This window comes from Sus scrofa, chromosome 5 (genome assembly GCF_054392235.1).
Source record: "Sus scrofa isolate SSC_HxYL_T2T_F1_AM1 chromosome 5, Sscrofa_HxYL_maternal_Yorkshire_Landrace_v2.0, whole genome shotgun sequence".
Classification (NCBI taxonomy): Eukaryota; Metazoa; Chordata; class Mammalia; order Artiodactyla; family Suidae; genus Sus; species Sus scrofa.
The window spans coordinates 26,575,311-26,592,281 of NC_139387.1; the positions used below are offsets into that span (position 1 = coordinate 26,575,311).

The following is a 16,971-nucleotide window of genomic DNA, read 5'->3' on the forward strand; positions in this document are numbered from 1 at the left end:
TTGCAAAAGACAGAAATTAACAAAATGCCCTTTAATAAACAATACATACATAGCCCAAAATACTGTGCAGACATAAACAAGAATAAGGAAATTCTTGATATACGTTATAAATTTCACTTAGTTATATAAATGGTTATAAATACACAGGAGTTCCCTAGTGGCTCAGTAGGATAAGGATCTGACATTGTCACTGCTGTAGCTTGGGTCACTGCTATGGTACAAGATCAATCCCTGGCCCTGGAACTGCCACATGCTGCAGATGCAGCCAAAAAACACATACACACACAAAAAAAAACACAGGATGCACAAAAACAGGTAATATTAGTTGCCTCTGGAAAAAGGAATTGACTGGTTCTCGTTGTAGGAATAAGAAGAAAACCTCACTCTAATTTTCCTATCCTTAGAATTTTGTATAATGTAAATGTGTTATCTAAAAAGTAAACCTAAAAGTATGTAAGAATCTTCATTTCACATACGGAATTACTTCTCATCTTTTTCCCTAGCCTCAAAAACTGTCAATCCCTAATGTTTACCTCTATGTTCAGTGCTATCTAAACCAAGTAGGTATAGCTGATATAAGAATAAGATACCACATCAAAATAACAAGATTGCCTCACACCTGTCATCAGAATGGTTATCAAATAAGAAATGTTGGAGATAATGCAGAGAAAAGGAATCTTTGTTCACTCTTAGTGGGAATGTGCACTGGAGCAGCCACTATGGAAAACTTTATGAAGGTTTCTCAAAAAATTAAAAGTAGAACTACCAGATGATCCAGCAATTCCACTCCTGGGTATATATCTGAAGAAAATGAAAATATGAATTCCAAAAGACATATGTACCTCAATGTTCAGAGCAGCACTATTCACAATAGCCAAGACATGAAAGCAACCCAAATGCCCATCAAAAGATGAATGAACAAAGACGTAAGATTGAGAGACAAACATACACCACCACACACACAATGGAATATTATTCAGCCATAAAAGAACAAAATCCTGCCACTTGCAGCAACACGGACCATGAGAATACTAAGTGAAATAAATCAAAGACAAATGATGTATGATATCACTTTTATGTGGAATCTAAAAAACAATATGAATGAATGCAAATGTAAAACAGAAAGACTCACAGATACAGGAAAACAAACTAGTTGATTTGTTTCTAGTGGTTACCAAAGGGCAAACTAGTGGTTACCAAAGGGTGGAGGAAAGGGCATGGGATTCAGAGACACAAACTACTATGTATAAAATAGATACCAACAAGGACATACTGTAAAGCACAGGGAATTAAAACCATTATCTTGTAAAAACTTCTAATGGAGTATAATTTGTAAAAACACTGCATCATTGATATACACCTGAAATTAATATAAGTTGTAATCAACTATAATTCAATTTAAAAAAAAAAGAAAAAAATATACCCACTAGGAAGCCTTTAAATTAACTGTGTTAAGTGATGAACTAGTGATTCTGGGATAGGGTCAGGATCTTTACCTTTTACAAGTATTATACACTTTTCTTTTTTAATGGCCTCACCGGCAGCATATGGAAGTTCCCAGGCCAGGGACTGAATCCGAGCCACAGCTGTGACTTACGCCACAACTGCAGCAATGCCAGATCTTTTAACTCACTGTGCTGGGCAAGGGGATTGAACCTGCACCTCCACAGTGACCCAAGCCACTGCAGTCTGATTCTTAACCCACTGCACCACAGCAGGAACTCCACTTTTTACCTTATACAATCTTGAATTATTTAAATTTCTTGGAGTTCCCGTCGTGGCGCAGTGGTTAACGAATCCGACTAGGAACCATGAGGTTGCGGGTTCGATCCCTGGCCTCGCTCAGTGGGTTAAGGAACCGGCGTTGCCATGAGCTGTGGTGTAGGTTGCAGATGAGGCTCAGATCTGGCATTGCTGTGGCTGTGGTGTAGGCTGGCAGCTTCAGCTCTGATTAGACCCCTAGCCTGGGAACCTCCATATGCTGCAGATGTGGCCCTAGGAAAAAAAAAAAAAAAAAAAAAAAAAAAAAAATTCTTAACAATGATTACACATTACTTTCCATAAAATGCTAATTTCTGAAAAATGCAAATCTGTAAGATTAAAGATGCTGAATTTAAAAATCTATAGTCCTAGATTTGAATTGAAGTACTGATATGAACTTGCACTTTCTTTAAAAGGGGGGGGGCACCTTATTTCCTAGTCTTGTGTATTAGAAACAGCAAAAAATAATGAACAACCCACTAAGGAATGAGTACCTGTTGTACCCGAACTGCAGCTTCTAAACATCATTTCTCCATAAAGAGGCAACGGTTGTTATATGCCCAGGAATGGAAATGTAAGAGGATCTCAGAACATCATAAGCTATCAAAAACTAAGAGGATCAGAACAAAAGGACATTAGAGCCAACCTGAAGAGGTTTCCATTTGCCATTATGAGTTAATCAATGAGACATCAATAGGAATAAAAAAGAAATTGACCGAAACACAAATATATAAATTGATGAGTTCAAGGAGTTTCCTGGTGGCTTGGTAGGTTAAGGATCTGATGTCACTGCTGTTGGTTGGGTTACTGCTGTGGTATGGGTTCAGTCCCTGGCCTGGGAACTTATACATGCCACGAGAGTGGACAAAGATAAATAAGTGAATTCATAATGACAGTTAAAAAAAAATCAGTCAGGGGCGTTCCCGTCGTGGCGCAGTGGTTAACGAATCCGACTAGGAACCATGAGGTTGCGGGTTCGGTCCCTGCCCTTGCTCAGTGGGTTAACGATCCGGCGTTGCCGTGAGCTGTGGTGTAGGTCGCAGACGCGGCTCGGATCCTGCGTTGCTGTGGCTCTGGCGTAGGCCGGTGGCTGCAGCTCCAATTCAACCCCTAGCCTGGGAACCTCCATATGCCGCGGGAGCGGCCCAAGAAATAGCAACAACAAAAAAAGACAAAAAAAAAAAAAAAAAAAAAAAAAAAAAAAAAAAAAATCAGTCACAGGATGTTAGTGAACAAACTCATTATTTTGAAAAGGACAATAACTGTTAATTAAAATAAGGCCTCAAAGCATCTGTCTCACCTTTCCTGTACAAGATATGCCTGAAAGTAACCAAAGAGGTGATAAGGGGAGTATCTCTATAAAAGTATTCCAGCAAAAATAAATCTTAAAATAATACAATTTGAATATCACGATTTTGTAACCCTTAATGAAATTCATAAAGGATGTAGATAATGATCCTCAGTGGCTGCTAACATCATGAAAATCAGACTAACAGGCATCATACACTTCCTCCTAACGGAAATACACTATAAAGTATTCTAGCCAAAAACACTGAATCGGAATCTAATCAAGTCTAAAGACGTAAATGTCAATTTGAAGGAAATACAAGGGACAGAGAAATATGTTAAATGACACTACTTGTGATGTTGAACACCAAATCCACCTGTGAGAAACTACTTGACAGAAGACCCAGTTTCTTTAACAAATAAACTGGTGGGAAAAAAGGAGAGAGAGGAAAATTTTCAGATTAAGTGTTTTTTTAAAGATATATTGACATACTATAAGGTATAGATTTTATTTGGATCCTATTTTAAACATACAGGCTGTTTTTTTTAAAAAATAATACAATCAGGGAATTATGAACATATTTAATATTAAGGAATTATTTTTAATTATTTAAAAGTGCAAATGGTATTGGTACTATGTTTTTAAAGTCATTATTTAGGGATATATACTGAAATATTTAGGGATGAAATAATACAGCATATTTGCTTCAAAGTAGTCAGAAAAGGAGGTAGGATTATAGATGAAATAAGATTAGCCATAAACTAATAACTGTATATGGAGGTTCATTTTACTGCTTTGGAATGTTTGAAATTTTCCATAATAGAGTCTTTTAAAAAAGCAAATCTCAAAAAAGGAAAATAAACATATTTGAAATATGGCCACTGAAATGAATTTTATATACTAGTCTTTTATTGAAGCCCAGTTCAATTCCTACCTCATCCCTAATCTTTTTTACACTGATTTCTCTCTTTTACATTTGTTTGTACTGCACAACTAGACTCAACTAAATTCTACTGCATTCTGTCTATACTACAGAATCTAATCCATTACATCTATTGCTGTTTTATTAATTGTTCATGTTTTATCTCCACAGCTAGCCAGTAAGGTCTTTGAACACAGAAATTTTTTTTTTTTTTTTTTTTTTTGGTCTTTTTTGCTATTTTTTGGGCCGCTCCCACGGCATGTGGACGTTCCCAGGCTAGGGGTCGAATTGGAGCTGTAGCCGCTGGCCTACACCACAGCCACAGCAACTCGGGATCCGAGCCGCGTCTGCAACCTACACCACAGCTCACGGCAATGCCGGATCGTTAACCCACTGAGCAAGGGCAGGGACCGAACCCGCAACCTCATGGTTCCTAGTCGGATTCGTTAACCACTGTGCCACGACAGGAACTCCTGAACACAGAAATTTTTGATCCCACAGCCCTAGAATGGTCCTACACCTTCTAATGGTCCCAAGTACTTTATCTGACACTCAAGGAGTCTCTGAAAAACCCTGGGACCAATAGAAATGTGCAATAAATTTAAGCTTTTACTGTAGTAAAAGCATATAATATTGTCTTATTTAAATTTTACATTAAAATGCTGAATTTCCAACAAGTTAGGACAAGCTAATAAACAAGCCACAGTAATACCAGATCCGAGCTGCATCTATGACCTATGCCACAGCTTGTGGCAAGGCTGGATCCTTAACTCAGTGAGTGAGGCCTGGGATAGAACTCACATCCTCATGGATACTATGATGGGTTCTTAACCCGCTGATTCACAATGGGAACTCCCCCTTTATCCTTTTAAAAAATGTCTTGGAGTTGCTGTTGTGGCGCAGTGGTTAACGAATCCGACTAGGAACCATGAGGTTGCGGGTTCGGTCCCTGCCCTTGCTCAGTGGGTTAACGATCCGGCGCTGCCGTGAGCTGTGGTGTAGGTTGCAGACGCGGCTGGGATCCCGTGTTGCTGTGGCTCTGGCGTAGGCTGGTGGCTACAGCTCCGATTCAACCCCTAGCCTGGGAACGTCCACATGCCGCGGGAGCGCCCCAAGAAATGGCAAAAAGACAAAAAAAAAAAAAAAGAAAAAAAGAAACTAGCATCCCAACCCAGGCAAGATAGTTCTTTGGGACACTAGTCCACCATCTTCTCCGTATGCCAGCTTTCTGAAAAAAGTTATTATTCCCTGCCCCCCCCCAAAAAATTTAAAAATTTAAAAATTAAAGTCTTTAAATAATGGATTTTTTGGAGTTCCCTGGTGGCTCAGCAAGTTAAGGATCCAGCATCACCACTGCCATGGCAGTTTTGATCCCTAGCCTTGGTACTTCCCACATGTAACATGACATAGATGAAAACAAAAAAACCCTGATTTTCTTTCCTCTAATCATAAAGGAAATCAGTGCTATTTTGGAGTTCCTGTCATGGCTCAGTGGTTAACGAACCCAACTAGCATCCATGAGGACAAGGGTTTGATCCCTGGCCTTGCTCAGTGGGTGAAGGATCTGGGATTGCCATGAGCTGTGGGGTAGGTCACAGATGCGGCTGGGATCCCAAGTTGCTATGGCTGTAGCATAGGCCAGCAGCTAGAGCTCTGATTCAGCCCCTAGCCTGGGAACCTCCATATGCCATGGGTGTGGCCCTAAAAGGACAAAAAAAGAAAAATAAAAAAAAGAAAACCACATTCTTTATAAATAGGGATAAGCAAAATGAAAAAAATCATCATGCTACATTCTTCACAACATTTTGTCCCACTAAACAGTGAGTCCTTCAACCAAAGCTTATTTCCCCAAGGAACACAGGGAACTTGTGTTCTATAATTCCTTTTCTTTTTTTTTTTTTTTTTTTTTCTATTTCTTGGGCCGCTTCCGTGGCAATATGGAGGTTCCCAGGCACCATCGGAGTTGCAGCCACCGGCCTACGCCAGAGCCACAACAATGCGGGATCCGAGCCGCGTCTGCAACCTACACCACAGCTCACGGCAACGCCGGATCGTTAACCCACTGAGCAAGGGCAGGGACCGAACCCGCAACCTCATGGTTCCTAGTCGGATTCGTTAACCACTGCGCCACGACAGGAACTCCATATAATTCTCTACAGAAGTTCTAACAGGAAGGAGAGGAGAAACAAAGCATGTGGGCTTAATTCAATGAGTAATACATAGATAGTTTTTTAAATTTTTATATATTTCACCATCTGTATAAATCCAGGGTCAGAAAAAAACATACATTCCATTTTAACAGAATTTGCTTGGTTTCATAATAATGGGGGGGGGGCATTTTTTCCAGTGTCCTTACAATTTCTTATTACAGTGGCACCAAAGTCTTACATTTCCAATTGCCAAATAGAGTAGTAATAAACACATCATATTCACTCTATGTAAAATCCTACTCTGTTTTAACCCATATTTCAATTAAACTACCATTCCTTTTATTTGCTATTTCTTATGCTGAGGTCCTGCTTAATGTCATCAACAGATTTTCATATTTCATGCACAATTAAGTGTAAAATAACTTTTCCTCAAAATATCCTACACTAGTATGAATCCACACATATGCAAAAACAATTCTAGTGTTATAAAATTCACCCACAAGGACCCAAGTGTAATGCTCACCTGATCTCTAACTCAAATGGACTGCCTCTTCCATCCAGGTGAAGTGTAAGAATTGCACTTATCAAGCATAATTTGAGGAGACACTGGATAAAAGAGTAGAGAGCCACCAGCAATTCACCTAAGAAGGTAAAAAAATGATCCCTTTCACTGCCCAGGAGCCTAGGCTCTACCAAGTTTGCAGCAACAATCAAATAAAATTCTGAGAAGAGTTTTGACTTTTCACTGGACTCTGTCATAATTAAGTAGTCTGGGTGACAGTGCAAAAATTAATTTGAAGCTACCTTTCCTCTTCTTTACTCTGAAAAGCTGAATATTGTCTGTCTTGACTATTAATAATCCCCAGAGATTTCAATTCTGCAGGAGCTCTACATGGTTCTAAATTTAGCCAAGTAATAGAAATAGTTGGAAGGCATGCAATTCATTTTAATATCTGTACTTTTACACTGCCAGGCAGCTAATTTTTAAAGTACTCAGAGCAATCCACATAAAAGAACAAACATATGAGCCATATATCAATCAATAGGTTAGTAATTGTGTTAATTAAAATATTACCTATAACTTCTGGAAGTAACCAACACTGCCCCCTCAAAAACATATTTTATATTTCTTCCACAGGGATAATAGGCAGGATTTTAAATATTTCAATAACACATGTTAATAGTAAACCACTTTCCTTACAGCTTATGTTTCCACATCAAGGAAATACATGAGAGGTTTAAGAAGTTTCACTTTCAATGAAAAATGTTTTTATAGGTGGAACTCATATGTCTTGTTTCAGGTAGAGTCCCAGAGCAGGATATTTTCAAGCTGTTAGACCATAAGTGACTGGGATAAACCAGATCCAATTCTAAAATAATTCTATTCTATTCTGGATTTTCTTTTCCTTTTTTTTTCTTTTTTAGGGCCGCATATGGAGGTTCCCAGGCTAGGGGTCGAATAGGGGCTACAGCTGCCAGCCACAGCCACAGCCACAACCTGAGCCATGCCAGATCCGAGCCATGTCTGCGACCTACACCACAGCTCAAGCCAAGGCCAGATCCTTAACACACTGAGCGAGGCCAGGTATTGAACCCGCAACCTCATGGTTCCTGGTCGAATTCGCTTCCGCTGCGCCACGACAGGAATTCCTATTCTGGATTTTCTAAAACATCAGAGCTCATAAGGAGGCATGAGACCATATGCTGGCATAAACATTCAATACAATAAACACCCTAGATTGTATTCACAGACCAATGTGTAAAATATATGTGTAGATGAAGATACAGGTTCAAAGCACAAAGTATAAAAGACCTGGTTTAGAAGTTTATCTAAGGAGATTTTAATTCAAAGAGCAGAAAATAACAAAGAGGGAAACAACTCTTAAGTGACTACACCACAGGAAGAAAAAGCGTGGATTACATAAAAAGTAAGAAAGATACGGATACTTATTTTCACCTTCACATGTCACCAAGTTAGGGGGAAAAAATACAACAGCAATTTTCTGTCCAATGCCCCATCTCCACGGCAAATCATCAGTGCTGCCTATAACTCACTTCATTCTGAGAAATAATTCAATTTAGACACTTTACTATCAAAGTACTTCTGGGAAGACACTGAAGGTCTTTAATGTGGTATCCACTCTTATTTTTTGTACTGGAAATAATTGATCTCATAAAGATAGCAGAAGATAGATAATTAAGAATGAGAAGTAGTTTCCCTTTAAAGGAACCATTCCCAGAGTTCCCATTGTGCCTCAGCAGAAATGAACCTAACTAGGCGTTCCTGTTGTGGCTCAGTGGGTTAAGAATCTGACTGGTGTCCAGGAGGATGTGGGTTCAATCTCTGGCCCTGCTCAGTGGGATAAGGATCTGGCACAAGCTGCAGCGTAAGTTGTAGATGTGGCTGGTCTGGTGTTGCTGTGGTGTGGGCCAGAAGCTGCAACCCCTAGCCTGGAAAATTCCACGTGCGGCCAGTGTGGCCCTAAAAAGGAAAAAAAAAAAAAAAAAAACAGAAATGAACCCAACTAGTATCATGAAGATTTGGGTTTGATCCCTGGCCTTGCTCAGTGGGTTAAGGATCCAGCGTTGCCATGAGCTGTGGTGTAGGTTACAGACACGGTTCAAATCCCATGTTGATGAAGGCTGTGGTGTAGGCAAGCAGTTGTAGCTCTGATTCGACCCCTAGCCTGGGAAATTCCATATGCTGCAGGTGTGCCCTAAAAATAAAAATAAAGAAAACATTCTTTGTGGAAATTATTGGTTCCAGGTTTGGGGCAAGTAAAGTACAAAGTGAGCCCAAAATACTTTGTTGTGCCAGAAGGTAAGGAAGTCCTCAAAACCTGACCAGGATAAGTCAAAAAGACACAGGAATCAGGGGAGTTCCCATCGTGGCGCAGTGGTTAACGAATCCGACTAGGAACCATGAGGTTGCGGGTTCGGTCCCTGCCCTTGCTCAGTGGGTTAATGATCCGGCGTTGCCGTGAGCTGTGGTGTAGGTTGCAGACGCGGCTCGGATCCCGCGTTGCTGTGGCTCTGGCGTAGGCTGGTGGCTACAGCTCCGATTCAACCCCTAGCCTGGGAACCTCCATATGCCGCGGGAGCGGCCCAAGAAATAGCAACAACAACAAAAAAAGACAAAAAAAAAAAAGACACAGGAGTCAGTTTGAAGGGACTCCCACTGACCAAATTATAATTGTTGTACATTTAATACTAAGTATTTTGAGTATTTTTTTTTGGCCATGCCCACGGCACATGAGAGTTCCCAGGCAAGGAATCCAACCTGCACATCAGCAACCCAAGCTGTGCAAATAACACCACTTCCTTAACCCACTGCACTACAATATTAGTCCCTATTAAGAGTATTCTTAATATCGATAATAGATTGTAACTAATTTTTTAATACCAAATCTGTAGTGATTCTTAAAAACAAAAAAACAGGAGAAATAAAATTCCTCCTGGGGTTTTTTTGTTTTTTGGTTTTTTTTTTTGGCTGAACCCTCTGGCAGCCACCAATGTGTTCTCTGTAGCTATAAAGTTTGCTTTTTCATTTTTTTAGACTCCACTTAATATATTTTGGAAATTTAACTCTTTCAAATATGATTTAAGTAAGCTCATACAGTACTCATCTTTCTCTGACTTAATTTCACTTAGCATAATGCCCTCAAGGTCCATCTATACTGTCACAAATAGCAGTTCCTGCTTTTTCACTGCTGCACATTTCCTTACATTTTTAGTATATATGTGTGTATGTATATATACACACATCATCTTTATCCATTCATTTGTTGCTGGACACTGAGATTGCTTCCATGTCTTAACTATGAGAACAATGATGCAATGAACAAATACCTCTTCAAAATAATGATTTCATTTCCTTCAAATACATACCCAGAAGTGGGATTGCTGGGTCACCTGGTAGTTCTACTTTTTGGCTGAGCTTATGGCATGTGGAAGTTCCTGGGCCAGGGATCCAACCCACACCATAGCAGCAACCTGAGGCCTGCACTGACAATGCCGGATCCTTAACCTGCTGCACCACAAGGGAAATCCATGGTGGTTCTATTTTTAATTTCTTTTTTTTTTTTTTTTGTCTTTTTGTCTTTTTTTGTTGTTGTTGTTGCTATTTCTTGGGCCGCTCTCGCGGCATATGGAGGTTCCCAGGCTAGGGGTTGAAACGGAGCTGTAGCCACTGGCCTACGCCAGAGCCACAGCAACGCGGGATCCGAGCCGCGTCTGCAACCTACACCACAGCTCACGGCAACGCCGGATCGTTAACCCACTGAGCAAGAGCAGGGACCGAACCCGCAACCTCATGGTTCCTAGTCGGATTCGTTAACCACTGCGCCACGACGGGAACTCCTATTTTTAATTTCTTGAGGAACCTCCATACCGCTTTCCAAAGAGGCTATCCCAACTTACATCCTCACCAACAGTGCAACAGTATTTATTCCCTTTTCTCCACATTATCACCAACACTTGTTTCTCTCTTCTTTTTGATAACAGCCATTCTAACAGATATAAGCTAATCTCACTGAGGTTTTGATTTGCATTTCCCTTATTAGCAATGTTAAGCACCTTTCCATGTACCTGTTGGCCATCTGTATTCATGTCTTCTTTGCAAAGATGTCTATTCAGTTCCTCTGCCAGTTTTTTAATCAGATTGGTTTCTCTTTTTTCCCCATTGAGTTGCATGAGTTCTTTATATATTTTGGATATTTAACTCTTTCAAATATGATTTTTTGTAGTGATATACAATATTATGTAAGTTATGAATGTATAATACAGTGATTCATAATTTTTTGGCTGTGCCCATGGCACGTGGAAATTCCCAGGCCAGGGATCAAATCTGCACCACAGCAGCCACAATGCTGGATCCTTAACCTACTGTACCATAAGGGAACTCCCAGTGAGTCAGAATTTTTAAAGGTTATGCTCCATTTAGTTATTACAAAATACCGACTATATTTCCTTGTTGTACAATATATTCTTGTAGCTTCTTTTATACATAATAGTTTGTACCTCTTTCAAATATATGATTCGTAAATATTTTCTCCCATACAAAAGGCTTTTTCATTTTGTTGATGGTTTTCTTTGCTGTGCAAAAGATTTTTAGTTTGATGTAGTCCCACTTATTCATTTTTGCTTTTGGTGTCAAATCCAAAGAATCATCCACAACATAGATGTCAAGGAACTTACCATGTTTCCTTCTACAAGTTTTATGATTTCAGGTTTTACTTTCAAGTTTTTAATCCACCATTATTTTTTGTGTTTGATGTCATATAGTAGTCATTTCCTTCTGCATGTGGCTGACTAGTTTTCTCAACACCATTTAGTGAAGAGACTATCCTTTGCCCAGTATCTATTTCTTGGCTCCTTTGACATAAATTGACTGTAGGTACATGAGTTTTTCTGGATTCTATTCTGTTCCATTAATCTATGGGCCTGTCCTTACGCCAATACCATACTATTCTAATATCTATGACTTTGTAATATAATTTGAAGTCATGAAATATGAGAGCTTCAGTTTTGTTCTTCTTTCTCAAAATTTCTTTGGCTTTTGGTATCTTTTGCAGTTCCACACAAACTTTAGGATTGTCTTCTGTAAAAAAACAGCACTGGAATTTTGATAGGGATTATACTGAATCTGCATATTGCTTTCAGTACTATGTACATTTTAACAATATTAATTATTCCAATACATGAGCAGAGAATATCTTTCCATTTGTGTCTTCTTTTCACCAATGTCTTACAGTTTCAATGTACATGTCCTTCACCTCCTTGGTTAAACTTACTCATAGGTATTTTATTCTTTATGCAGCAATTGAAAATGAGAGTTTTTAAATTTTTCTGATAGTTATTGATGTATAGAAATGCAACTGATTTTTGCATATCAATTCTGTATCCTTCAACTTTACTGAATTTTTTCATTAGTTCTAACGGTTTTTGGTGTAGTGTTTAGGATATTCTATATAGAATTATCATGTCATCTGCAAATAGCTTTACTTCTTCTCTTCTGATTTGAATGACTCTTATTTGTTTTTGCCCAACTGCACTGGCCAGGACTACCTATACAATGTTGACAAGGAAAACTTTCAGCTTCAATTCAGTATAACGTTAGCTGTGGGCTTGTAATATATGGGTTTTATGCTATTGAGGTGTACCACCTCTTCGCCCAGTCTGCTGGGAGTTTATATCATAAATGAGTGTTATTTTTGTTTTTGTCTTTTGAGGGCCGCCCAAATGGCATATGGAGGTTCCCAGGCTAGGGATCTAATCAGAGCTGTTGCTGATATGCAAGAGCCACAGCAACACCAGATCTGAGCTGTGTCTGCGACCTACACCACAGCTCAATGTACAACGTATCCTTAACCCACTGAGCAAGGCCAGGGATCGAACCCGAAACTTCATCGTTCCTAATTCGTTTCCGCTGCTCCATGACAGGAGCTCCTCCAATGTTTTTTCTGCACCATTGAGATGACCATATGATTTTTGATTTTGTTAATGTGGTGTACCACTGATTGACCTGTACATGCTGAACCACCCATGTATCCCTGGAATAAATCCCACTTGATTGTGGTGTATGATCCTTTTAATTTATTGAATTCAGTTTAACATTTTGTTGAGGATTTTTGCATCATCAGGTATGTTGGCTTGTACTTTTCTTTTTTGTAATGTCCTTGTCTGATTCTGGCATCAGGGTTTTGCTGGCCTCATAAAATAAGTTTGAAAGTGTTCCCTCTTCTTCTATTTTTTGGAGGAGTTTGAGAAAGATTGGTATTAATTCTTCTTTAAATGTTCGATAGAATTTAACAGTGAAGCCATCTGGTCTTGGACTTTTGTTTGTTGGGAGGTTTTTGATTACTGATTCAATCTTTTACTAGTACAGGCATACCTTGGAGATATTGCAGGTTCAGTTCCAGACCACTGTAATACAGCAAGTTAAAAATTTTCTGGACTTCCCAGAAAATACTAAAGTTATATTTACACTATATTGTAGTCTATTAAGTGTGCAATAGCATTATGACTAAAAAACAATGTACATACCTTAATTTCAAAATATTTTATTGCTAAAAATGCTAAAACAATACAACAGTAACATGGACAATCACTGATCATAGATCATGATAAGAAATAATAATGAAAAAGTTTAAAATATTACAAGAATTACCAAAATGTGACAGACACATGAAATGAGCAAATGCTGTTGCAAAAATAGGGCCAAAAGACTTGCTCAATGCAGAGTTGCCACAAACCTTCAATTTGTAAAAAGTACAGTATCTATGAAGTGCAATAAAGCTAAACTCAATAAAATGAGGTATGCCTACAATAGTCTGTTCCGATTTTTCTATTTCTTCATGAATTAGTCTTGGTAGGTTATATGTTTGTAGGAGTTTATCCACTTCTTCAAGGTTGTCCAATTTGTTGGCATAAAATTTTTCAAAGTAGTCTCTTGAGGTACCAGGCGTTAATATCTCTTTGATTCTGAGTCCTCTTTTTTCCTTGGTGAGTTTGTCTCTTTAGCTTATTTTTTAAAAAAATAAACAAATTAAAAAAGGAGTTCCAGTTGTGGCTCAGTGGCTAACGAATCCAACTAGGAACCGTGAGGTTGAGGGTTCGATCCCCGGCCTCATTCAGTGGGTTGAGGGACCTGATGCTGCCGTGAGCTATGGTGTAGGTCGCAAATGCAGCTAGGATCTGGTGTTGCTATGGCTCTGGCATAGGCTGGTGGCTACAGCTCCAATTTGTCCCCTAGCCTGGGAACCTCCATATGCCATGGGGGCAGCCCTCAAAACACAAAAGACAATAAATAAAAAAATAAAAAGCTCTTAGTTTCACTGATCTTTTCTATTGCTTCTCTATTTCACTTATTTCTACTCTAATATTTGTTACTTCCTTCCTTCTACTAACCATTGATTTGTTCTTCTTTTTCTTGTTCTTGGAAGTGTAAAGTTAATTTGAGATCTTTCTTATTTCTTAATGTAGGCATTTGTCAATAGGAACTTCCCTTTGGAAGTGCTTTTGCTGGATTCCATAGATTTTATATTTCGTATATTTCCATTTTCATTTGTCTCTGGGTATTTTTTAATTTTTTATTTCTTCTTTGACCAATTGATTATTCAGTAACTTGTTGCTTAAGCTCTACATGTTTTGTGAATTTTCCAGTTTTCTTCTTGCAATTGATTTTCTAGTTTCATACCACTGTGATCAGAAGATTCTTGATGAGTTCCCTTCGTGGTTTAGCAGTTAACGAACCTGACTAGTATCCATGAGGATGTGGGTTTGATCCCTGGTCTCGCTCAGTGGGTTGAGGATCCAGTGTTGCCTTGAGCTGTGGTGTAGGTCAAAGACATGGCTCGGACCCAGTGTTGCTGTGGCTGTGTGTAGGCCAGTGGCTGCAGCTCCAATTCAACCCCTGGCCTGGGAACTTCTATATGCCAGTGGTGTGGCCCTAAAAAGCCAAAAAAAGAAAAAGAAAGAAAAGATTCTTGATGTGATTCAATTTTCTTAAATCTATTGTTTTGTGGCCTAACACCTGATCTAGCTTAAAGACTGGTGTGTTATATGGAAGAATGTGTATTATCTTCGGGGGGGGGGGGGGGGCGTGTTTTGTTTTGGGCCACGCCTGCAGCATATGGCAGTTCCCAGGCCAGAGATCAAATCCAAGCCATGACTACGACCTATGCCACAGCTACAGCAACACCAGATCCTTAACCTACTGCACCAGACCAGGGATCAAACCCACACCTCAGCAGAAACCCAAGTCACCACAGAGACACCAGATCCTTAGTCGACTGTGCCACAGCAGGAACTCCCTATTATGTTGTTTTTGATGGAGTGCTCTATATGTGCCTGTTAAGTTTAACCTGTCATTTTAAGGCCAGTGTTTCCTTACTGATCTTCTGTCTGATTTATCCACTAATGAAAGCAGGGTATTAAGGTCCCCTACTATTATACTGCTATTTTTCCCTTTAGATCTGTTAGTAAGTATACTTACATATCCCTAAAACCTGCCCCCTTTCTTATCTCAGTTAGCAACACAACCCAGTCACCCAAGACAGAAACTTAATAATCATCTATTAACAATCCCTTCCCTCTCTTCTCATAGTCAACCAGTCTCCAAACCCCAGCACCATCTCCTGGATCCATTTGATCTTCTCAGTTCCTGTCCCCTCTTCTCCACTCCCATCATTTATAGGAAGAGAATTTAGTTAATGGAACAAGACTTCCAGAGTTCTTTTTTGCCTCCAGCAGAGCAATCTATGTTCCCATGGTGGTTGCTCTACTGGCGTCTGTCAGTCTTTATCCCTGAATAACTAAAATCTCTAAGCTATCCTTGATGAACATGTAGTGTGAGTGAGAAATAAACTGTTGTCTTAAGCTACTGAGATTTGGGGGTTGTTTCTTACCATCATACCCAGCCCTTTCCTGATTTCAAAATCTTCTGCATAGACTACTAGAACAATCTCCTAACAAGTGTCTCTCCCCCTCTACTCTAAATCCCCAGTATTTTTCCAAATAAACTGCTACTAGAGTTACCTTTATAAAACAATCATTCCATTTCTCTGACTAAAATCTTCAGAGGTTCCTCTTTGCCTCAAAGTATTCCAAACTCCTTAATATAGCTCTTAAAGCCTAAAGTTAGGCTCTATATACATTCTCTCCAGCCATTCAAAATAATGCTACCTCTCCATATATACTTAGTCTTTAATACTCCTGGCTTTGCTTAAGCTATTCTATCTGCTTGATATGCATCCCCCACCCTTATACCACCCTGACCCTACCTTTGCCTGCCTAGCAAAACAAACCTCTTGTCAATGATCCCTCCCATTCTCTCAACAGCTATTCAAATCTGGCTCTATTCTCAAGGCCCCTATTTTACCAAACCTCTTTACTGTAACACACCAGCCCCTTAATCCAAAAGGATAAGTCTCCTATATCACATGAATATCAAGGCCCTAAGGCAGGAGCTCCCTCAAATTCCTTTCTTTAGTTACCAAACATCTGTCCCCATGCCCATGCCATTCTTGGCCTTTTCTTTTATCTTAATGAAGGTGATAATAACTCTACTTCTGTTCTGGATTTCTTCTTCTCTTCATTCTCAAGAACTTCATTCCATTATCATATCACTCTCTATTGTCTTGCTTATTCCCCAAACATAAATATATGCTCAAGTCTCTCATTTTAAAAAACTATTCCTTGAGAGAGTTCCCTTCATGGCTCAGCAGTTAATGAACCCAACTAGGATCCATGAGGATGCAGGTTCGATCCCTGGCCTTGCTCAGTGGGTTAAGGATCCGGCATTGCCATGAGCTATGGTGTAGGTTACAGACTAGGCTCAGACCCTGCATCGCTATTGCTGTGGTACAGGCCAGCAGCTGCAGTTGCAATTCAACCCCTAGCCTGGGAACTTCCATATGCTGCAGGTGAAGTCCTAAAAAGCAAAACAAACAAAAAGAAAACAAAACCTCTTCCTTAAACCCCACTTATCTTCACAACTCTCCTCTCTCTCCATCTCTTTGTAATCATCTTGAAAAACAGGATTTATTTGCCTTTTCTTTCCCACTTTCTATTTATTTCTCAACCCAATGCAATTTGGCCTCTTCTCTCCTCACTCCAGTGACCTTGTTCTCACTGACGTCACCAATGACCTGAGTGCCAAATCCAGTAAATTCTGTCCTTCTGACTATTCTGAGCCTGATGAACTCTGAGCTAGAATGCACAAGATGTTCTGGAGGCACAATGGAGATCTAGAAAGACTTCTTGTCAGGGGCTTATGAATCTTGAAGAGGTGACAGGAGTTATCCAGGTAGAGAAGTATGGGGAAGAGAGTTCTAGAGGAAGAACTGCCT

General features: G+C 39.5%; 1 protein-coding gene across 50 annotated transcripts in view; it reads right to left on the bottom strand.

The window, feature by feature from the left end:
- The window catches only part of R3HDM2 (R3H domain containing 2), a 154,695-nt gene that overhangs the window by 122,480 nt on the left and 15,244 nt on the right, over positions 1-16,971 (bottom strand). For 14 of the 50 annotated variants that reach the window (XM_084956123.1, XM_021091839.2, XM_084956136.1 and 11 more), the window contains exon 2: positions 6,645-6,762. The exons of the other annotated variants lie outside the window; for them this stretch is intronic. The gene's annotated coding sequence lies outside the window, so the exon portion shown is untranslated. The remainder of the gene's footprint in view (positions 1-6,644; positions 6,763-16,971) is intronic. 50 annotated transcript variants of the gene reach the window in all.